The sequence below is a fragment of the Equus quagga genome, chromosome 9, assembly GCF_021613505.1.
Source record: "Equus quagga isolate Etosha38 chromosome 9, UCLA_HA_Equagga_1.0, whole genome shotgun sequence".
In the NCBI taxonomy this organism is placed as follows: domain Eukaryota; kingdom Metazoa; phylum Chordata; class Mammalia; order Perissodactyla; family Equidae; genus Equus; species Equus quagga.
In genome coordinates this window covers 36,811,509-36,836,647 of record NC_060275.1, presented here as the reverse complement: position 1 = coordinate 36,836,647, position 25,139 = coordinate 36,811,509, and the positions used below count along the sequence as shown (strand labels likewise).

Here is a 25,139-nt window from a genome sequence, read left to right as displayed (position 1 = left end):
GCTGCAAGCAGTCGTAGAGTCAAAGAAGGGTTTTCTTGAGCGAGGTAAGAAACAGATACTTAAATGTAGCTGGTAAGGAGACAGTAAAGATGAAGAGGTGGGAAATACAGGAGAGAGGGAATTATCGGTGAAACAAGATCCCTGCAATACAGGAAATGGAATCCGAATCACAGGTGGGAGATTAACTTCAGTCAAGAGAAGGAAGACTTTACCCACTGTAACAGGAGGGAATGTGGAAAATTATTTTTAAGTTTATAGGTTTTTTAGCAGGTAAGTAAAGTGTTCCTGTATGATAGTCTCAATTTTTCCTGTAAAGTAAGAGATGGGATGATCTATTTGAGTGTGGTAGGGGAGGTTAGGAAAGTATAGGGCGATTGAGAGTGGGATTAAAGATTTGAAGAGTAAAAAAGGCTTGAAATTACTGCTGTGAAGGGCTTGAGAGAGGGAAGCAGAACTGACCAGGAAATCGCAGAAAAGATGTCTGGTGGCATTGCCTGTCCAACTGATTTTAGGAATGTTGAATTTGTACTGCTTTTTTGAAAAGCAGATCTCTTAGGACATTGAAGTAGGAATGTATGTCAGGAAAATATATACAATTGTAGAATTCTGTAATCCTACATTATGGAATTGGGAATATGGGAGTGGCTTATTACAAGGCAGTGTAGCGCGTGACCTAACAGCTCAAGCTCGGCAGTGAGACCTGGGATCAAATCTCAGCTCTGCCACTTACTAGTTGTATGAACTTGGGTGAATTATTTACCCTTGCTAAGCCTTGGTTTCCCCAGTCCTTAAGAACACTTCATGGGGTGATTTTCAGACTTAAGAGAGAAAGCATTCTCACTTGTTCTTGTACTGGAGGGCATTTGAGTAAAATGAAAGAGAAATGAAAACTGGAAATCTTATTCCACTCTACGAATTCTTGACTGCAAGTTAGCATTTCATAACCTAAAAGGAAATGAAGGCAACCAGTAGAGTTGTCATGCTCAGCCTAGTTCTGACAAATGAAAAATTGGTCATAATTAGATGTGTAACTAAAGAAAGGCAGAAAAAAGAAAAGCATGATTTTCTGATCTGAGACTCAAAAGGATAGAGTCAGAAGAGCTGGGAAATTATCAAAAGTATAATTCTGACCATGCAAACATAAATTAATTGAGGAATTGAGAGAGAATTCTTTAGATCATGGCTGCAAAAATAGGAAGATATATATCTAAGGGTGGGTATAAGAGAATTTGAAAGAAAGCTAAGAATGCTATCAAATGCACTAAAGCCCCAAATAAGTTTAGGGTTTTAAAACATGCCGTGGATGACTGAAATAGCTTATTTGATTTTGTTTGACGGATTAAGGGCAAACCAAGGATAGGCTTATTATTTAGGGCCTATGATATGTTAGCACATGCCAAAGAATATGAAACATTACCCAAATACTATTTTTCTTCTCAAGATGAATAATCTTTGGTCGAGAAAGAGTAGAACAACCACTGGTACAAGAAAACTGAAGCAAAATTTAGGTGAGGAGTTTATTTAAAATACGTGTATACATATACATATGTTTATATGTTTATATTTATAAACATCTCAGGGTAATAAAAGGTCCTGTTGATAAGGCTACTGAACCTTTATCAGTAACCTTTAAGATTTGTGGAAGACTGTGGAGGTGCCGGGAGGCCGAAGATGGATAAATTTCATTTAAAATTTAAAAAAGAAGTAGATTCTTCATATTATAATCCAGTGAACTAGACATTAATTCTGGACATGATTCTGAATTATAAGATGATTTATGATCTAAGAAAGCAGATTGAACATGTAGTTATCACTGTCTCCTATAGAATACCACCAAGATGACAAAAAAGGATGTTTAGAAAACCCAAACTTATACTTTTCTTCTTACCCATTTCAAATAGATTTGTGCTCTGTTGCTCAAGTCAAAAACTGTGCAAACCACCTTGACTTATTTCCCTCCTCCCTTCACTCTCCGTATCCAGTTCATTAGTAAGTCCTGTTGACCCTACTTCTCAGATTATTCCCTTTCTGTCATCTTCCCTTGACTTCCATTGCTTCCACTCTAATCGAAACCGCCACCATTTCCACCCAGATTATTCCAGTTGCCTGCTAATTGATGTTTCTGTTTCTACTTGTAGTTCCTACAGCCCATCCTTGACACAGTAGTCAGAGTGGTCATTTTAAAAATGTGTGTCAGAATCATGTCAGTCCTCTGCCAAAAACCCTCTAATAGCTTCCAATGCATACTTGAAATACAAATCTAAACTGCCCCAGTTTACAAGGCCCTGCGTGATATGGTCCTTGAATACCTCTCTGATCTCATTGTTTACTGCTGTCACTCTGCTCAGCATATTCCAGCCACAGTGCCTTCGCAATTCCTTGAATACACTAAACTGATTTTCATCCCCATCTCTTTGTACTTGCAGTTTCCTGTGCCTGGAATGGTCTATCCCTGGAGTCTTACGTGACTGACTTCTTACTCTTCAAGGAAAAAGCAGTCAGCTGTCACTTCTCATTCTTCATATTGGCAAAAATTAGAGAGTCGTGATACCCATGCTTGTAGGGCTGCAGGGAAAATGATAAAATGTGTATCTGATAAAAATATAAATTATTTTGTAGGGCATGCTGATTCTTCAGTTAAAATTGAAAATATGGAACCGAATTAAGGTGAAAACACAACATATCAAGACCTGTGGGATGCAGCTAAAACAGTGTTTAGAGGGAATCTTATAGATAGATATTATTTATTCCTGTTATGGAGCTATGGAAACTGAAGCCTATGTTATAGGAGAAATAATGGAAGAAACCAAGGACATTTAGCCTCGACCTATTAAATTACAATTTCTGTGGATGAGGCCCAGGAATCTGTATTTTCAGAAAGCTCTCATGTTGTTCTGGTGATGTCTAGTTTGTGGACCAACTAGACAAGGGCCTTTCTAAGCTCGGGTTGTGCTTGTTGTGTAAATTAATTTAAAAGTCTTACATGTCCTGCTATAATGTAACTGATGTTCAGTAAACATTTTATTCTAATACTATTATAATTATCTTTAGCAAATAGCTTTGCATATTTTTATGGCCCCTAGAGATCAAAGGAGTATCAAAATTGCCCTTCCTTTCCAGAGCAGGTATGTGCCAAAGGTGGCTGAGTAGTGCTATTTGAAGTCAACCTTTTGAACCATGGTTTCTGATCCCTTGATTCTGTGTTTGCAGAGCCTTTGAGCGATGCAAAAGGAGATTGAATCTCTAAATAAATGAGCTAATAGACATAATATGGTGTCATGATTTGTTTTTCACGGCCAAGTGGTTATTATATACTCATACTTAGCAACTTCCTGCTCCTACCTCTCACTTTTTTCCAACAAGCAATCCAGCATGACACCTAGCAGTGAGGTTTTTGATGAAACACACTTACTGCACAGAAATCTTTTTGCAAAACAGCACAGCTCAACAGAAACCAATTTTAAATTGTGGAATTCAAAAACTATGGTTCATTTAGTGACTGTGCAGTAATGCCAATAGCAACAAATGTTATATGAGAAGAACATGTAAATTATATATAACTATTATCATTAAGATAGTGTGATTGATTTCCTTTAAACTAGTCACACTGGGGTAATTAAAGGCTTTCATTTTATCCTTATACTCTGGGGCTTTTCATTCTGTTGGAGGGTTCTGGGTCAAATGGGTGCCAAGGCATGGCCCATACAAACTATAAGAAATCCATGATTTTATAGCTCAAAGCTGGCTGCTCTAATTATAGGTCCTGTTAAGTGTTTTCTTTAAATCTGTCTAAAATGCTATTTTTTCTTTTTGCTCAGCTTTCTACTACATTCTCATTTGCTTCAGTAGATGATGGTTCTATGAATAGAATCCGTTGGCAAAAATAAAAAAATGGATTTCAAAATTGCTGTTTATCTACCAAAAGCTTCCAGCCATCAATGGCTGTTAGCCAGTCCTAAGGGCCCCTGTGGTGGAGAATGGTGTGTATATACTTATGGTCATATTGAGTGTATGAAAACGTAAAAGGTGTTGTAGCATACTGGTGCACCCAGGATTTTTGTAGAAGGTTCATTGATTCTAAGTCTCATGTTTCCAGCTTGGTTGTCCCCTACATAATAATCAAAGCCTTAAAGGGAGATTCTTAGCTCTGTTTGGTCCAAGGAGACAAGGAAGCCTTTTGATGCTCTCTTGCTAGTTGTTTTACTCAGCAGTCAAACCCTAAAACACATGATTCTGTAAATGCCAGAAAATGGGTTATTTTTGTGGCACTTCTTGATCAGGTGAAGTTCATGTGAGTCTCTTGAATGGGCAGAGGGAAAGGGCAAATTGGATTTGGAACTCCTGATAAATTCTCAAGGAGTTTGTTGACTTTCCTTCAATAAATGGGAAATAAACATTCCTTTAATGTAAATGATTTGGTCTGATCTCAGGAACTTTGGATGGTATTTTTAAAGTTTTTTACAAAAGTTTTGTTGAGAATGAAGGAACAGGACTCGTTTTTAAACATGCCATTATCAGTGGTAAGAGCCAGAACACTTCCTACTTTACCCTTTGTTAGAAATTTAAGGGCTTCTTTTAGTTACCTGAAGGTTCATAGTAACTTTATTTGCGATAGCCAGAACCTAGAAGCCACACACATGTCCTTCTGTGGGTAAATGGATAAACAAACCGTGATAAGTCCATACAATGGAATACTACTTAGAAATAAAAAGGAACGATTGATATACATGACAACTTAGATGAATCTCAAAGACATTGTCCTGAATGAAAGAAGCCAATCTTAAAAAAAAAAAAAACAAAAAATTGAATCCTGTTTGATTCCAGTTACATGGACCTCTGGAAAAGACAAAACTGTAGTGATGGAGAACATATCAGTGGTTGCCAGAAGTTAGGGATGGGAGGAAGGTATGACTACATAGGAATTGTAAGGGGAGTTTTTTTAGGATGATGAAACCATTTTGTATCTTGATTGTGGTGATGGCTAAAAGAATCTATGTATGTGTTAAAATTCATAGAACTATATACACCCCCCAAAAGTCAATTCTATTGTTTACTAATTTTTTTAATTAAAAACTTTGCATGAAAATCTTCTTCTACCATTAATTCTCTGGAATCTTCCATATGGATGCCACATTGAGTTTCCCAAGGAACATGTTGATCATTATTTCCATAGCCTCATCATTTATCATGCTGTATAGAGTAGCAGTTCTCACACATTCTGATCTCAGGACGCCTTTACACTCTTAAATTTTACTGAGTACTCCAAAGAGCTTTTATGTACATTATATCTTTTTAACGTAGATTATTAATACTTTTTAGAAATTAAAAATTTTTTAATATTTATTCATTTAAAAATAATAGTAGTAAACTCATTTCATATTGATATAAATAATGTATTTTTATGAAAACTATATTTTCCAAAACAAAAAAATTTAGTGAGAAGAGTATCATTGCTTTCGATTTTTGCAAATCTCTTTAATGTCTGGCTTTTGTTTTCTCACATCTGCTTCTGCGTTCAATCTGTTGTGATGTCACATGTCATGTATCTCCTGGAAAATTTCACTGTACACTCATAAGAGAATGAAACTGAAAAAGACACATAACATCTTAGTATTGTTATGAAAATATGTTTTACATCCTTGGCCCACATTTTGAGAACTACTGCTTTAGAGATAACAGAAACATGGTCCTCACCTTGTATCAGAGTAACGCTCTGGTTGTGTTTTGATTCACAGTTGGACCTTGGTTTTCTTCAGGGAGATTTTCAACCGCAGTCCTTAACTGACCACCATTAGGTTTTTCAACATTTCCAATTAATTTATAGGTCTTTGGTAACTTGGATTGGATTGGCCTTGATTCTAAAATTTCGTATTGACGTTTTGTTTGCAAGCTGTTTTTTAGCATACTATAAACATGTCCTCATACTGTCTTTCTCATCTTGTGCCGGATTTTTGAATCTTCATAAGTGCATGCTCTGATGAAATTAAAATATAGATTATCAATCTAGGAATGATGGTGATTGGTCTACAATGCAAGGAAGAGGTAACAGTTAACTAACTCAGTGTCCTGTTGTTTTAATCCCACAAATGCTTTCCAAATTATAATCATCTCTTCAGTAGATGTATGTTGGGCCTCTTTTCTGTGTACATCCCCTTGGAAGGCATTGTTAGAGATTCAGAGAAGATGGGGCGTGGTATCTGCCCTTAGGAAACTGATTGTGTAGTGGACAATCTTCGTAGTTTTGTTTATACCTGCATCTCTTAGTTTATATTAAACTGACATTTTCATCTTCCCAAATGTTAACCTTCTCTTACATACTTTTAAAAAGTTAAAAAAAAGTACACATTCTACATTTAAATATACATTAATTGACTTAAAGAGCTATTTTCCTTGTTGGATACCATAGAGAAATTCTGAAGGCATTTCTGGAATCAGAGCAAATCCCTCAAATTAGGGATTTGGTGATGCCTACAGCACAGTGTTTTATTTAGCACAGCTTCATTCCCATTCTCTTTTTCTTAACTCTGTTGCTTTTTCTTGTGGGAAGAATTAAAATAAAGATATTATAATTAATGAAATTCTAGCTACATTCCCTTTGGTGAGGGAGCAAATTAAGATCTGGTGACATCTTCAAGTGTAAAGTGTACCATCACTAAAAATGAGGTCTGCCCTAGTCTCTAATTGTATGGTGAGGGTCACATCCTTGTGTGAAGCACTGACCTCTCTCCAGAGTTCGCATTTTAAAGTGCCCATCAGGTGCCATTGCTTAGCGTTCCCAGAGGGATCTCAAATCCAAAGTCTCCTGCGTCAGTGCCTCAGTCACATTCCCTTCCTATTTTCCTAGCAATTTCGCTGCATCAATACCTCTTGTCATACGTCTTCAGGCTCTTTTTCTACATGCTCGAAGATCCTTCTCCTTAAAAAAAAAAAAAAGAAATACCTTCATCTTTGCCTTACTATTGCAACACTGCCCTATCTTTCCATTCTTTTTTCCAAACTTCTTGAGAGCACAATCTACATCTCTGCTTCCACTTCCTCACTTCCATTTATTCCTCACCTATGTATCACTCAACTAAAACTATGTTCCCCATGGTCATAAGTATCCTCCCAATTCCCAAATCTTTGTACTTTTTTTCAGCCTTCATCTTACTTGACTTGTCAATAGCCAGTGACACAGCTAACCTTTCTGATATCTCTTTCATTTCCTTGTTTTTTTGACACTATCCTTTTTTCTCTCTCTGCTTGTCTCCCTGTCGGAGATTCTGGCCCTGTTGGCTTTTGCTTCCCCTCCCTGCAAAGTATTTTACTGCTTCCTTTGCCTCTACCTACTGTTTAGATATCAATAGACTTCTCTCTGTGGGAAATTTAATTCATTCCCATGAATTTAGATCATATCTCAATGCCGATAACTCTAAAATCTTTATCTCAGGTATCAGCTTTTCCCTCCTGACGTCCAAACCTATTCTTATAACTGTATGATAACATTATCTAGCCCAAATGATTTATAGGTCCCTCAAATTCAAGGTTTTCAGATCCAATTCAGTTACCCACTCCCCCAACCCAATGACCTACTCTTTCTCTATAATTCTCAGCAATTATGCCATCTGCCTATTCAGCTAGTCTGTAATAACTTATTGAATACCTACTGTGTACTAGATATTGCTGTAAGTCTTTTAAATGTTGCCTCACTTAGTAGTAATAAGAATAATGATAATAATGGAAGCTAACACTTAGGTAGTATTTATGAGCTAGGCATCCCTTTGCATATCGTACATATGTTAATTCATTTCATCCTCACAACAACCTTATGAGTTACATACTATTATTAACTTCACTTTATAAATGAGGAAATGAGGCCCAGAGAGGTTAAGTAACTCGCTTGAGAAATCACATCTATCAGAACTTATAATTAGCTATCCAGTACCCAGTTGTGTCTGACACTAAAGCTAATATTCTAAACTACTGTGCTGCTCTAGCTACTCCTCAGGGTCAGACTCCTCTCTTTCCTATGCCATGCACATCTAAATTATATCTTTTCTGCCTCTAAAGTACCTGTTGTCTTCCAGAGACCTTTATGCTACCTAGCATACCTAAGGGATTTGGCATATTCCCATAAGTAAATTCTTTGCTAGGATGGCCACATCTTTTGGAGCCAGGAACCATGCCAGTGTCTTTTACATAGTGTATGCTAGTAAATTATCATTCCTTTTTAGTGATTTTTTTTTTTTACCTCATCCTCTTATGATTCCCCATTCCTTTCTTGCAAGCTTCCTGTCATATTTATCAGCTCCCTCTCGCCCTTATGCCTATGGTGGTATACTGCCATCATAACACCTGCCACATTATGTATTCATTGTCGAGCTGGCTCTCTCTTCTTGTTTACTTGTACATATTCAAAGGTAATCACTTGTTCCTTTGTGTATTCCCATGCCCAAACACAGAACTGACACCTAGTCGGCTCTCAGATAATGTTTATTGGATATGTGAAAATAAAATTTGTACTGATGATTTTGGAGTGGGAAAATAGAAAGTTCTGACAGCATATGGAGATTTTGTTTTTGAAATTTTGTTCTTTAAACTCTTTGGTCTTAGAATATTTTGTTCATTAATAGGTCCATCCCTGAGGAATATGAAGATTTAGTGGGGACATTTAGGAAAACTGTTTTTAAGAGTTCTAAGCAGTAGGGTTATATGCCATCTGGCTTCACATTTGTTGGTAGCCAAGTATGCACATAAATGGTAACTAGAAATTCTCACAACACAAGAAACAATGAATTCTTTCTTCGAAGTAGCTGGTGGAATTTAAATACTGGCTCATTGGACCTCCTTTTGCTGCTTGAATCACTTAGCACATCAGTGGATCCATAATATTCCATTTACAGACCAAGCAGACCATTTTTGCTAGATTGATTCATTGAGACGAACAGCTAAAACAAGTTAAAATCCATCGTCATATCCCTTCATTAATTTCAAAATGAATTTATTTGGTGTTAAATGGACATTTGTTTTTATTGTCTCAAAGATTGGACTTTTCCTCCAGTAAAGCAGAATAATGTATCTGTATGGTATTCTAACTCGAACAGTACATAAAGATTAGTAAATAAGGCCCTATTAAAAATACTTATAATGTAAGTAACATGAGTCCCAATAGCATTTCTAATGTCCATTAATGCTTATTCTGAGGATCAGAGCTCATTTTACTGAGCCATTTAGTCAAACCGTGTGATTATTTAGAAAGTTAATTCATGCATACTAAAATCTAGCTTAAGTAATGCAGAGGGTAGGAGGTAAAACTCTATGGAGACGATAGTCCTTTTTGTTATTTAATGATCAGCCATAATTAACTTGCAAATTTGAAATAATTAGAACAAATTAAAGGTATTTAACTTTGCCTCCCTAAAGAAAAATTCAAATTGCACCAAATGCAGCTTTAAATTATTCAAGTCTCAGAGGTCTTGGCTAGATTTTTTTTTATAATGCCTTTTCTATGATGAGAATACCAATCTGCTTTTTGTCAGAAGGCATCCTATCAAGTAATTGTTCTTTGTGTTTAATAAATGACAGCTATTCTTCTTTGTGAAAGTATTCCAGTCTCCCAAGACTACATCAGCATTTCCGTGGCATTTTAATTCAATAAAACAAAAGGTTAATGTTTTTCCACTTTTTAAGGAATGCAAATACAAGTGGTATTCAATTGGTCCTGAATGACATTTAAAATTTGCCATTCAAGCTCAGACAGAACTGTCGCGATATGAGATTTGGGCAAAAGAGAAAGAAAAGTTCATGGAGCTTTGGATTATTAGAATTTTCTTAAAACTTGAAGAACTAATTTTTTTTTTCCTTCCCCCATCCTAAATCAGGGCTCCTCAGAGTTTCCCATCTAATATTTTATAGTATTAAAATATGGAGATACAGTTCAATAAAATCTTAGCAACTTGAGTGAGTTATACAGTGTGGCAGTCCTAAATGGCATGAGTTTAACCACCTCTTTTCTTCTGCTGTCTTGATTTTCATCATTTTACCATCACTTTCACAGTTCCAACAGATGCTGTATAAAAATAACAGAAAACTATCCCTAATAATTTCATCATATCAGTGAATAATGTTGTCCTTTAGTAGTCATACCCCCTCAGTGAATTTTGTACACATTTTATCTGGACTGTAAGAAGTGATAAGAAACACTGATCATCTGACAATTAGATTTTGACTTGACAGTGCCTCGCACAGTGAATGAATGGTAGACAGTACATGGTCAATGATTCTTTCTTCAGTTTACTGTCTGGATCTGTGTAGTTTTGGAAATAAGATATAGTTATTAATTTTGATACACATCTCAGTATATCTAAAAATTTCTTTGGTGGCATTTTTTCTGCTGTTTTCTTCAACTTTATTTTTTAATCAACTTTATTGAAATATAATTTACATTTAATAAAATGCACACGTCATTTGATGTGTTTTAACAGATGATATACCTGTGTAACTAACACCTCAATTAATATAGAAGGTACCCACCACCTCAGTGCTTTGTGCCACTTTGCACTAAGTTCCCGCACAGACCTCTGTCCCAGGCAGACAATGATGTGATTTCTATCACTTGAGATAGTTTTAGATGTTCTAAATCTTCATATAAATGAAATAATAATGTATGTATGTGTGTTTCTGGCATCTTTTACTCACCGTACGTTTTGGATGTTTGTGTTGCTCCATGTTTCATTAGTCCATTACTTTTTTATTCCTGAGTAGTAGTGTTACCACACAAAATTGGGATTCTCTTGCCCATTGTGCATAAAAAAAGCCAATTATTATGTCATCAGCTTTTGGGAGAAGAAATGTAGCTGTATATTGCGAGACCAATCTGCGAGGAGACGGGGCATGTGCCCTCAGATCTGTCTTCAGGGCTTGGGGCACAATTTACGGGATGAAGGGCAGGGTGGTCTGAGGTGTGGAGACGGATGATTGGAGGTAAGGAGAAGTAAGGTAATTGACGATCTGTGCAAGTGTGGTCAAGCTTCGTGGCTCTTCATGGGATGCATGTTCACAAAATGGCAGTGTTACCATGATCTGAGGGTGTAGCTTTTAGTTCCTTGACGCCAAAAAGGCCACTTATCAAGCATTTGCGCAGACCCAATTGATGGGTTGGTGGTCTCAACTGGTCTGAACCGGACAAGGGGTCTCAGTTCCTGAAAGACAACTCTTAATTACTCTGTTGATAAGATGGGGTCAGTTGAACTGGTCCTAGAGGGCCTGCAGTTATGGTAGTTCATTGTGTAAGTATACCACAACTTGTTTATCAGTTCATTTGTTGATGGGCATTTAGATTGTTTCTAGATTTGGCCAGAAAAAAAAGAAAACACCTACTATAAACATCTGCGTACCAGTCTTTTGGTAGATATGTTTTCTTTCTCTTAAGTAAAGGTCTAGGAATATAATTACTGTATCATATTCTAAGTTTATTTTTAACTATACATGTAACTGCCAAACTATTTTCCGAAGCTATATACCTTTATAATCTCACCAGCAAAGCGTCAGAGTCCTATTTGCTCTATGTCATTGCTAAAGCTAGATATAGTCAGACATTTTCATTTCAGCCATTTTAGTGGATGTGAAATGGCATGTCATTGTGGTTTTAATATTCAGTTCTTTGATGAGAAATTATGATGCACATCTTTTATTGTTGTTTATTGGCCATTCATATATCTTCTTTTGTAAAGTATCTGTCAAATATTTTAACCAGTTTTAACTGAGTAAACAACACAATTATTTAACATGGAATTCTTTGTATATTTTGGATGCAAAACCTTCATCAAATATATGTATTATGAATATTTTCTCCTAGTGTGTGATTTGCCTTTTATTTCCTTAATGGTGTTTTTGAAGAGCAGGACTTTTTATTGACGCAAGTTAAAAAGATCTTCTTCGGGCCAGCCCGGTGACGCAACAAAGTGTGCACATTCTGCTTTGGCGGCCTGGGGTTCGCCGGTTCGGATCCCGAGTGCAGACATGGCATCGCTTGGCATGCCGTGTTGTGGTAGGCATCCCACATATAAAGTAGAGGAAGATGGGCATGGATATTAGCTCAGGGCCAGTCTTCCTCAGCAAGAAGAGGAGGATTGGCAACAGTTAGGGCTAATCTTCCTCAAAAAAAAAAAAAGGTCTTCTGTGTTTTCTTATAGGAGTTGTATAGTTTTAACTTTTACACTTGTCTGTGATCCATTTCAAATATACTTTTGTGTGTAGTGTGAGGTAAGGCTCACAGTTCAAAAACTTTTTTTTCTGTACATATATCCAGTTATTCTGGCACCATTTATTGAAAAAACTATTTTTTCTTCAGTGAATTGCCTAATGACTTTTCAAAAGTCAGTTGGATATGTACTCTCAGGCACACACATTTATGGATTTCTATTCCAATGATCTATATGTCCATTCTTATGTCAGTGTCACACAGTCTGTATTATTTAGCTTTATAGTAAATCTTGAAATGAGATAGTGTAAGTCTTCCAACTTTGTTTTTGTTATTAAAAATTCTTGTAGCTAGTCTAAGCTCTTGTCTTTAAATTTTAGATTCCAATTATCAATTTCTATTAGTGAAGTGGAATTATGATTAGATCAATTTGGGGGGAATTGACATCCTAAAAATATTGAGTTTTCCAACACATGAAGTTGGTGTATCTCTGAATTTATTTAGATCTTTTAAAATTTAACTCAGTAATGCCATGTAGTTTTCAACATAACAGTCTTGCGCACTTTTCTTTGAATTTATTGGTGGTATGTAGAAAGATTATTGGTTTTTGAATATTTACCTTGTATACTACAATCTTGCTAAACGCACGTATTCTGGCAGGGTTTTGTTTGATTGGTTCGTTTTTGTTTTTTTGGTTTTGGGGGGTTTTTTTGGCTCCTTGGGATTTTCAAGTTTACAGTCACATTGCCTATGAATAATAACAGCTTTAGTTATGCCTTTCCAAGCTTTATATCTTTTATTTCTTATTCTTGCTTTATTCATTGGCTGGAACTTCCAATACAATATTGGATAGAAGTAGTTAAAGAAGACATTCTTGCTTTTCTCTCAAGGAAACAACATTCAATAATTCACTAATAACTGTAATGTTAAATATAGATTTTTGGTAGATGCCCTTTATTAGATTGAAGTAAGTTCTCTTTTATTCCTAGTTTGCTGAGAGTTTTTGTCAGAATTTTGTCAAATGCTTTTTCTATATTTATTGATCTAGTCATGTGGTTTTGCTCCTTTATTCTTTTAATGTGATGATTTACATGCATTTATTTTTTAATGTTAAGCCAACATTGCATTTTGAAAAAATAGTCATTTGGCCGTGATGTAGTACCTTCCTATATATTGCTGGATTCAATTTGCTAATATTTTGTTAAGGAATTGTGTGTCTGTGTTCATGAGAGATACTAGTTTGTAGTATTCCTTTATTGTAATAACTTAAGTTTTGGTGTCACATGGTAACATAAAATGAGTTGAGCAGTGTTGCCTCCTATTTACCGAAACTTCTGTAAGATTAGTAATATTTCTTCCTTAAATATGATAAAATTTACAAGTGAAACGAAGCTATCTGGTCGGTTTTCTTTGTGGGAATGGTTTGATTATGAGTTCAATTTCTTTAATAGATATGAGGCTAGTCATAGTTTCTGTTTCCTCTTGAATTAGTTTTAACAAGTTATATTTTTCAAGAAGTCTGTGCATTTTATTTCATCTTGGTTATTGAATATAGTGGCATAAAATTGTTCATGAAATATCCTTAATATTCTTTTACTATCTGTAGAATCTATAGTGATATCCCCTCTGATATCTGGTATTTGTAAGTTGAGTTTTCTATTTGTCATAGTTCGTCTTAGTAAGAAGTTTATCAATTTTATTAATATTTTCAAAGGGCCAACTTTTGTGTTTCTATTGTTTGTCTATTTCATTGATTTCTACTCTTCATTGTTTCCTTCCTTGTACTTAGTTTATATCTGCTTTGCTCTTTTTTTCTCTAGCTTCATAAGATGGAACATTATATCATTGATCTTAAACTTGCATTCTTTTCTAATACAAGCAGTTAAGTTGTTTTCCCTCTAAGTACTGCTTCTGTATCCCTCAAATCTTGATACATTGTATTTTTATTATCATTCATTTAAAAATATTTACTAATTTCTTTTGTGATTTTTTTTTGACCTATAGGTTGTTTGGAAGTATGTTACATAACTTCCAAATACTTGAAGTTATTCTAGATACCTTGTTTTTTATTTTTAATTTAACTCCATTGTGGTCAAATTACATACTCTATGAGATTTCATTCTTTTGAAATATACTGAAATATGTTTTGTGGCTTAACATACTATCTATCTTGGTTAATATTCTTCCATGTGCACTTTTAAAAATGTATATTCTGCTCTTGAGTGTAATCTTCTGTATATGTCAATCAAATTGATTAGTAGTGTTACTCAATTCTCCTCTAACCCGCTGAATTTTTGTCTTTTTTTCCTATCTGTTGATAAAATCTTCAGATATTATTATAAATTCATATACTTTTTCCTTTAGTCTATCAGTATTGCTGTGTGTATTTTGAAACTCTGTTAGATACATATGTATTTAGGATTGTTATGTGTGTCTGATGATTTGCCCTTTAATCACAATGAAATGTTTCTCTTTATCTCTGGTAGTACTCTTTTTCTTTTTTTTTTTTTTTTAAGGTTGGCACCTGGGCTAACAACTGATGCCAATCTTTTTTCTTTTTTTTCCTGCGTTATCTCCCCAAACCCCCCCTGTACACAGTTGTATATCTTAGTTGCAGGTCCTTCTAGTTGTGGGATGTGGGACGCCGCCTCAATGTAGCCTGACGAGCAGTGCCACCTCCGCGCCCAGGATCCGAACCCTGGGCCACCGCAGCGGAGCACGCGAACTTAACCACTTGGCCACGGAGCCGGCCCTACTCTTTTTCTTAATGTCTACTTTATTTGATATTATATAACCCCTCCAGCCTTCCATGTGTACTGTTTGCATGACAGATCTTCTTCCATCCTTTTATGCCAACCTATTTATTCTTTTATATTTGAAGTATGACTCTTGTAAACAGCATATGGTTTAGGTTCTACATTTTTCTCTAGTCTGACAATCTCTTCCGTATAATTTGTGTTTAATTCATTTAATTTAATTGTTGATGCTGTTGGATGTAGGTCTAACATTTTGCTTTTTTTCTCCTTTCTGTTAATCTCATCTATTCTTTTTTCTTCTATTTCTCCTTCTCTGCTTTTTTTTGGGGGGAAGGGAAAATAATAAGAAAATTTTTTTTCAATTTTCTCTTTTTATTTCTCTTATTTTATTAGCTATACTTCCTTGTATTTTTTTAGTGATTTCTCTAGGGATTACAATATGTTTCCCTAGTTTATTAAAGTCTATGTAGTACTAATACTGTGCCATTTTATGTAGAATGTAAGAATTTTTCTGTTGTATAGGTATATTTACCTTCTCATTCTTTGTAATATTATAGTCATATACATGACAGCTCAGTGCATTATAAATCCCATAATAAGTGTTCTCATTTTTGCCTTAAACATTCATATATCTTTTAATGACATTAAGACAAAAACAAGAAAATACAGACTTTTGTATTTATTCACATATGTAGTATTTCTGATACTCATCATTTCTTGCTATAGATCCAGGTTTCCATCTGGTGTCATTTTCTTTCAACCTGAAATACATTTTATTATTTCTTGTACTACAAGTCTGCTGGCAACAAATTTTCCCTGTTTTTGTTTGTTTGAAAATGTTATTTCTCCATTTTTGAAGGGTATTTTCATGAGATGCAGAATTCTGGGATGACAGGGGTTTTTTTTTTTTCCTTTCAGCACTTTAAAGATATTGTTCTACTATCTTCTGGCCCTCATTGTTCTGCTGAGAAGTTAACTGTCAAGATCATTATTCTTCTTTAGTGGTCGACATTTTTATCTGATTGTTTTCAAGATTCTCTTTATCTTTGGTTTTCAACAGTTTGACTGATCTATGGGTCAATGTTTTTCATCAAATTTGGGAAATATTTTGCCATTATTTCTTTAAAATAGATTTTTTCAATTTTTTTCTATCCTATTTTCTGTCTCTTCTTCTGTGACTTTAATTATGTTTCTGAAACAGCTTAACATTGTCTCTAAGATCCCTGAAACTGATCATTTTTCTTCAGTGTTTTTCTCCATGTTCTTCAAATTGCGTCATTTCTGTTGATTCTGTCGTAAAATTCACTTACTCTTTGATCTTTCATCTCTGTTTTTCCAATTTTTATTTCAACCACTGTAGTTTTCAGCTCTAGAATTTCCATCTGATTCTTTTTTAGAGTTTCTATCTCTCTTCTGTGACTGCCTGTCTGTTCATCCATAAAGACATGTTTTCCTTTATATCCATTAACATATTTATAATAGCTGATTTACATAAAGTCTTTATCTGCTAAGTCCAATATTTGGGCCATGTTTGGTTGATTTTAATTGATTTTTTTTTCTTAACTATGGGTCACATTGTTTTCTTTCTTTTGTGTCTGACAATTTGTATTGTATCCTGGATATTATGGATAATACATTCAGAGATGTGGATTTTATTATTTTCTGAAAAGTGTTGATTTTTGCTCTTTCTCAGCAATTTAATTACCTGCTTTAATTCAAGGTAATTAAATCACCTTGAACTTGGATTGGTTTGATTATATGCTTTGTGAGGGGGGATCTCTGGAAAGCCCAGGATGTTTCCCAAGCCATTCTAAATTGCTAAGACTCAATCTCCAAACCCCTTCCTCCCTGTCTATTTTGTCATCTTGATTTTAGGCTTGGTTAGAGGTTTACAGTAAGCCCTTGTCTAGGATGTGGACTTTCTGATGTCTCAGCTGAAGTCGAGGACATTAACAGTATCTTACCATTCTGTGTCAGAACTCCAATTTCTCCCAGCATTACCCAGTTTGTAGGATTTCTATATTTCTGTCCTGCTTTCAAGCTTGTAGCAGCCATTCTTTGGTAATTCTTGCAGTGAAAATGAAAAGAAGCAATAGAGAAAATCTACAAAGCCAAAAGCTGAGTCTTTGAAAATGTAAATAAAATTAATAAGCCTTTTCAAGATGATCAATCTACTATAGAGAGGAAAACAAGTTACCAATATCAGGAATGAAAAAGAAGAGATCACCATAGATTCTAACAATATTTCAAAAAGTAATTAAGGATTATTTTGAACAATTCTTTGAAGTACATTTGGCAACTTAAATATTATAAATTCCTTGAAACTGACAATATACCAAAACTGTTACCAGAAAAAAAGTAGAAAATCTTAATAGCCCTGTATCTGTTAAAGAAATTTAATTTCTATTTAAGAAACTTCCCAGGGGCCAGCCCAGTGACACAGTGGTTGAGTTCGCACGTTCCGCTTCTCGGTGGCCTGGGGTTCACCGGTTTGGATCCTGGGTGCAGACATGGCACTGCTTGGCAAAAGCCATACTGTGGTAGGCATCCCACGTATGAAAATAGAGGAAGATGGGCATGGATGTTAGCTCAGGGCCAGTCTTCCTCAGCAAAAAAGAGGAAGATTGGCAGTAGTTAGCTCAGGGCTAATCTTCCTCAAAAAAAAAAAAAAAAGAAACTTCCCATAAATAAAACTACAGACCCATAAAACTTCACTTGTAAATTCTACCCAACATCTAAATAAGAAATAATATCAATCTTACGCAAATTCTTTCAGAGACTAAAACAGAGTTTCTCAGCCTCGGCATTATTGACATTTTGGACCAGATAATAATCTTTCATGGTGGGGGTGGGGAGAGACTGTTGTTTGCATTGTAGGATGTTTAGCAGCATCCCTGTCTCCTACCCATCAGATGGCAATAGCAACCCCCCCCCTCATTGTGACAATCAAAGCCCTCTCCAGACATTGCTAAATGTCCCCTATGTGGCAAAATCCTCTTCTTCTACCCCATTTGAGAACCACTGGACCAGAGGAAGAAAGAAATTTCCCCAATTCCTTTTGTGAGACCTAAACCAGGTAGAAGCCTTAGAAGAAAAGAAAATGGCAGACCAATCTTCCTCATGAATGTAAATGCAAAACAAAAAATTTCCTTAACAAAATATTATCCGAGAATACACAAAAAGGATAATACAGCTTGATTAAGTAAAGTTTATCCCAGGAATGCAAAGTTGGCTTAACATTTGAAAATCAGTCAATGTGATTTGCCACATTAACATAATAAAGAAGAAAACTATCATCTCAAATGGATGCAGAAAAAGCATTTAACATAAGTTTTCCAATGCTCATTCATTATAGGAAGAAAAATTACTCATCAAACTAGAAATCTAATAGAGGGTAGAGACAAAGATACATCTCTTTAATGATGAATACTTTTAGGAATAAGGTAGGATGTCCACTCTTACCACTTCTATTCAGTATTGTACCAGAGGTCCTAGCTAGTGTGATCAGGCGTGAAAAATATCGGAAAGAAACAAGTAAAATTGTCGTTGTTCTCATCACATAACTGTCTGTATAGAAATAGCCTAAGGAACCTATAGAAAACAGCTGCTAGAATTAAGTGAATTTAACACACTCACAGAATTCAAGATCAAGTCCAATGTATAAAAATCAATTTTAGACTTTATTTTTCCTTTTTCTCCCAAACCCACCTGGTACATAGTTGTGTATTTTAGTTGTGGGTCCTTCTAGTTGTGGCATGTGGGATGCTGCCTCAGCATGGCTTGACCAGCAGTGCCATGTCTACGCCCAGGATTCAAACCACTGAAATCCTGGGCCACTGAAGCAGGGTGCGCGAACTTAACCACTCGGCTACGGGGCTAGCCCCCATTTTATTTCTATATATCACAATTTGCTATCATATAGCAATAGATAAAAAAAAACACAGAATATAAAATAAAAGAAAAGGTTTACAGTAGCATCAAAAACCATCAAATACCTAGAAGTTCTTAACAAAAAATATACAAAATCTCTACATTGATCACTACAAAATACTACTGAGACAAATTTAAGAAAATTTGATAAATAGAAAGATATACCATGTTCTTGAATTGGAACACTCAATATTGTTAAGATACCAGTTTTTTCCAAATTGAAGCATAGATTCAATACAGTTTCAGTCAAAATGCCAGCATACTGTTATGGAAATTGGCAAACATTCTGAAATTTACATAGCAATATGAAGGGCCTAGAATAGTAAAGACAGTCTTTGCTGTTATAAAAGATTAAACTGAAAGACTTATGCTACCTAATTTTAGGTATGTAACTAAAGGTTGTGTAATCAATCCCTGACTTTAAAATACACTACAAAGTAATAGTAATCAAAACAGCATGGTACTGATACAAAAACAGACACACAAATTAGTGGAACAGAATTAAAAGCCCAGAAATAAACCCACACATCTATGGATAGCTAATCTTTGGCAGAAGAGCTAAGAATATACAGTGGAGAAAGGAAAGTCTCTTCAATAAATGGTGTTGGGAAAACTGGGCAGCCACATGCAAAAGAATGAAAGTAGACCATTATCTTTCACCATACACAAAAGTTAACTCAAAATGGGTCAGAGACTTGAAGGTAAGACCTGAAACCATAAAACTCTTAGAGGAAAATATAGGCAGTACGCTCTTTGATATTGGTCTTACAAGGATCTTTTCAAGTACCGTGTCTACTCCAGTAAGAGAAACAATAGGAAAAATAAACAACTGGGACTTCATCAGGCTAAAGAGCTTCTGCAAGGCAAAGGAAACCTGGAACAAAATGAAAAGACAACACATCAACTGGGAGAAAATATTTTCAAATCATATATCTGACAAAGGGTTAATCTCCAAAATATATAAAGAACTCACACAACTCAACAACAACAACAACAAAAACACGATCAAAAAATGGGCAGAGGATATGAACTGACATTTTTCCAAAGAAGATACACAGATAGCAAATAGGCACATGAAAAGATGTTCAACATCACTAATCATCAGGGAAATGCAAATCAAAACTACGCTAAGATATCACCTTACACTCGTTAGAATGGCTATAATTGCCAAGACAAAAATAACAAATGTTGGAGAGGTTGTGGAGAAAAAAGAACCCTCATACACTGCTGATGGGAATGCAAACTGGTGCAGCCAGTATGGAAAACAGTATAGAGACTTCTCAGAAAATTAAAAATAGAAATACCATACAACCCAGCTGTCCCACTACTGGGTATTTATCCAAAGAACTTGAAATCAACAATTCAAGGAAACTTATGCACCTCTATGTTTGTTGCAGTATTATTCACAATAGCCAAGACATGGAAGCAGCCCAAGTACCTGACTGGTGATTGGATAAAGAAGATACGGTGTATATATATACAGTGGAATACTATGCAGACATAAAAAAAGACAAAATCGTCCCATTCACAATGACATAGATGGAACTTGAGGGTATTATGTTAAGCGAAATAAGCGAGACAGAGAAAGACAAATACCATATGATTTCACTCATATGTGGAAGATAAACTAACACAGGGACAAAGAGAACAGTTTAGTAGTTACCAGAGGGGAAGGGGGTTGGGGGTGGGCATAAGGAGTAAAGGGGAACATTTATGTAGGAACTGACAAATAATACTGTACGACTGAAATTTAACAATGTTAAAAACTATTATGACCTCAATAAAATTTTTTTTAATTTATGTAATTAATACAAGTTGGCATTCACATTAAGATAGATAAATAGGTCAGTGGGACAGAAGAGAGTCCAGAAATGGAACCACACACTCATATATTCAACTGCTTTTTTAAAAAAGTACCAAGCAGTTCTTTGGAAAAAGGAAAGTCTTTTAAGCAAATAATGCTGGATATACTGGATATAGATACTGAAAAAAATGAACCTTGATCCGTACCTCGCATCATATCCCCAGGTTAATTTGATCATGAGGTGTGAGAACCTGCTCCACAGAAGGGGCAGCTTGGCACAGAACATCAGAGCTTGTGCAGGTGGGGAGGGCTTTCATACTGGGGACTGTATTGGTGCAGGATGTTGGAGTTTGAACCTTGACCACCAATCTGCTGCACCCTCCCAATAAAATCCTAACCCTGTTTCGGGCTTTCACGCTTTCTCTGCTTCTACATCTGTGCACCTGAGCCCTGATACAAATTTATAATTTCTAATTGTTAGGCCTTCAACATTTCAGGACAACCTTTTCCTTGTTCTGTGTCATTTTTATCTTGAATTCCCTCAATACGTACTCCAAACTTTCACCCTCTCCTCAATACCCATTTCTTTCACTCACAAGAATAAATTTACCTTGTCCTTCATCAAGAAAATTGAAAGTGAACCATATACTTCTTCAACTCTGTCTCTGAGCCCCACCACCCTGAAGTCACTCAGCCAACTAGCAAAAAGCTGTAGAGTCATTGGTTCAATTGCTTTCTTGAAATATCTTCCCGGATGTTCCATAGGCATCTCAAGCTACAGTTAATTTCTCCCACCCTCCCCAAACCTTCTCTGTATTGTTTATCCACAAATAATTCTGCCAATCATCCTCAACTCCTTTTTCTCCCTCGCTTTTCATATTCAAACACGTATCAAGTTCTGCCAATTTTAAATCCTATGTTTTAAGAGCTATCTCCTTTCCATTCCCACTAGTGCTTCTCTATTTCAGACCCTCATCATGTCTTATCAGAGCTGTTTCAGCAGCCTTCCGCTCATCCAGCTTCTTTCAGCCCATTCTCTAAATGGTGCTAGAGTAATTTTTCATAAATTCCTGTTGGATTGTGTCATTTTTCCCCTTAGAGCCTTTCAGTGACTCTGCCTTGCCACACGTCTTGACATGAGAAGCCAAACCTTTCATGATATGAACTATTCCTATCCTTCTTCATCTTCCACTTCTCCCCAAAATATATGGTGAAGTTTTTCTTGTTGATATATTTGCTTATGCTGTTTTCTTCTGCCTAGAACATATGTCCACCCTTCCTTATCCCCCTGCTTATCCTCCAAAATTTAGTTTGAATTCTTCAGGAATTTCCTTTGCGTTATGTAGATAGAGTTAGAAGCCTTGTCTTCGTGCTCTGATTAATACCCTGTATTCCTGAATCGTAGCATGTATCATATCATATTTAAAAAGATCTGTTTCTCTGTCTCCACCACTAAAATCACTTGGAGAACAGGAACCAGGTCTTGCTCATGTTTGCATATCGAGTGCCTAGCATATATCAAGTGCTCAACAAATAGTTGTTTTCTGTATTTGCCCACCCAGGCCCCATAGCACATAATGAAGCCCACAGAGTGTCCCCTCAATAAATATCTGATGAATATGTAGCCATGCGCCACATAACAACATTTCAGTTTCAGTCAACAACAACCACATATACACCAGTGGTCCCGTAAGATTAGTACCATGTAGCCTAGGTGTGTAGTAGGCTATACCATCTAGGTCTGTGTAAGTACATTCAATGATGTTCATACAATGATGAAATTGCCTAACCACACATTTCTCAAAATGTATCCCCATTGTTAAGCAACACATTACTGTATAAAGGAATGATTGATTTGGCAATTTATTGAACAGGAACAAGGAAAGCAAAAGTTGAGATAACTGATGTTTTTCATATGAGTGACTGAGAGAATCGTGGTGTCATTAAATGAGAATAGAAACAGATGAAGGAACTGGTTTCAGGTAAAGATAATGCATTGCTTCATCATGAGTTGGTTTGGGAGGTATGACAAGACATCCCTTCACAATGTTTCACCAGATACTTGGTCAGACGAGCTGTTTTGGAGAGCACTGTGGGCTGGAAGAATCTCTTTAGAAATCATACCTGAAGGTAGAGTTGTGTGGCAAGGTTCACTGAGAAAGAAGGAAAGGACGGAATCTTCAGGAATGCCTGCATTTAAGAGGAAGGAAGCAGAAGAGTTCCCAGTAAAAGAATATGGGTAGAAGCCTCCTAAAACTAGAAAAACAGTCAAGATCATACGTTATAAAGTCCAAAGAAAAAAGTTTTAAGAAAGGAGCCAATTGCTGTGAAGTGGTCCAGGAACAAACAAGATTGTTGGAAGAGAAAAGGTCACTATATTTGTTCTTCAAAAATTGTTTTAGTAGGCATGTCTGTTAAAATTAATTACTCTTTTATAGAAGTTTGGCAGAGAAGTGAAGGAGAGAGAAGTTGGTAATGTAAAGAAGATGGTAAAAGTTTTTGTTTTTTAATTACCAAAGTACATGCCTATTGGAAGAAATGAAATATTCTGAAGCATATAAATTAAATTATAAAAATCTCTCCCTCAGTCACTCCATTTCTACTTCTCTTCTCTGGTTTGGTATTTATCCATCCAGAAATTAAAAATATTTTTTATATATTTTTGTTTTTACAAAAATGAGATCACGTTATACATTCTATTACAGCAAATTGCTTTTTTTTTCTTATTTAATAGTGTTCATTCAGTTTCTTTATGGTAGTATAGAAAACTACCTCATTCTTTTTAACGGCTGAAGAGTATTCTTTATGATGGATGTACTGTTGTTTATTTACTCCTCCTATTGAATATTTGCTTTCAGTTTTTCACTGTTACAAATAATTCTGCAATGACCATCTTTAAACAAATATTCTCATGCTATTGTTTGTGTAGTTATTCTTATGCTGTTGTATATGTAATTCTGTAGGATAACTTCTTAAAAGTAGGATTATTAGGACAGTAGGTGCATTTTTATTTTGTGTTGACAAATCACCCACCAAAAGGCTATACCAATTTTCAGTTCCTTCAGTAAGTGTGTTAAGATGCTGTTGTCCCCACACCCTCACTGACACTAAGTAGTATTATGCTTTCCCACTTAAGGGAAGAGTTTTTGGTTTTAGGTTTAGGTTTTGATTTTTAATGGGAAGTTCGATCCAGTTTATAATCCTAGGAAAGAAACCAGTTGAGAGGAGGAGGAGTTTGTAAATTATAAGAAAAAGAGATTGGGGCCGGCCCCGTGGCTGAGTGGTGAAGTTCGTGCCCTCTGCTTTGGGAGCCTAGGGTTTTGCCGGTTCAGATCCTGGCCACAGACCTAGCACTGCTCATCAAGACATGCTGAGGCAGTGTCCCACACAGTAGAGCCAGAAGGATCTAAAACTACAATATACAGCTATGTAGTGGAGGTCTTTGGGCAGAAGAAGAAAAAAAAGAAAAAGAGATCATTGAGAGGCCGTGGACACAGCATAGGTCAATGGTATCAAGAGTATGAACAAAGGTATAATTTTCTTCTGAGACATTAAAAGGAATAGTAGATGAATAAAGATGGAAATAAATGCAAATGAAAGGAGAAAATTTTAATATAGCCATCTTTATTTTAGGGAAATTAAAAGCCAAGTCCGCTGTTGAGATAGAGGATTCCCAGGATAGGGTTTGGAATAAAGGTACAGAAAAGTTTCTATGTAAAATGGGGTAAAGAAGCAGGAAGCAATCAGTATTGAACGTGATCAGCATTAACTAGTACTGGGAGCTCAGCTGAACAGAGAATGAATGAATTTGGGGGAAGCCAGTTGTCTTGGTCACATTGACTTTTCATTGCATTTGCCTGGGTTTTTGGCTTCTGGGTTGAGGTAAATTTACCTTACATTCACAGTGAGGTAGTTTTATTCTATTTTCCTGTCTCATGAATAAGAAGTTATATGAGCTAAGGTATACATCCGCTGATGGGTCCACATGGGAAGTGATCCTGGGTTCTGGTAAAAAAAAATTTTTTAAAGAACGCAAATTTAATATATTGCCTTATGCCCATATAAAGCCATAGTGCCAATAGTTTTTGTTTTCCTTATATCATTCTGAACATAAAGCCATTTAATTTCTTGGTTTTTATTAATAAATTATGATAAGAGCAAACATTATTAAAAATCCTGATCAACACAAATCAGAAGCCCAATACTTTGAAGGGTTTACGTAATTTGAATCCTGGTCAAGGGCCATCTGTGATTAGTAATGGATCCAGTAATACTCTATCAACTTGTTCTTATCTAGAGATTACCTCTGCTTCTGGGGAGTTTAAACATCTTAATTTTTGAAATCTTACTTTTTGAGGAAAAGTCCTCTTTTTTTATTTTAATTTTCACATTGTTTATGGGCATGGGGAAGACAAAACCAAAATGTCATGAGTCTGTGGTGAACTTAAGTTAGAAGGAAAAGGCCGGA

The 25,139-nt window shown here is 35.7% G+C and overlaps 1 protein-coding gene across 5 annotated transcripts in view; it reads left to right on the top strand.

Annotated features, from left to right (window-relative positions):
* KIAA1328 (KIAA1328 ortholog) overlaps nucleotides 1-25,139 on the top strand; it is a 338,142-nt gene that overhangs the window by 253,178 nt on the left and 59,825 nt on the right. The gene's annotated exons all lie outside the window — the stretch shown is intronic.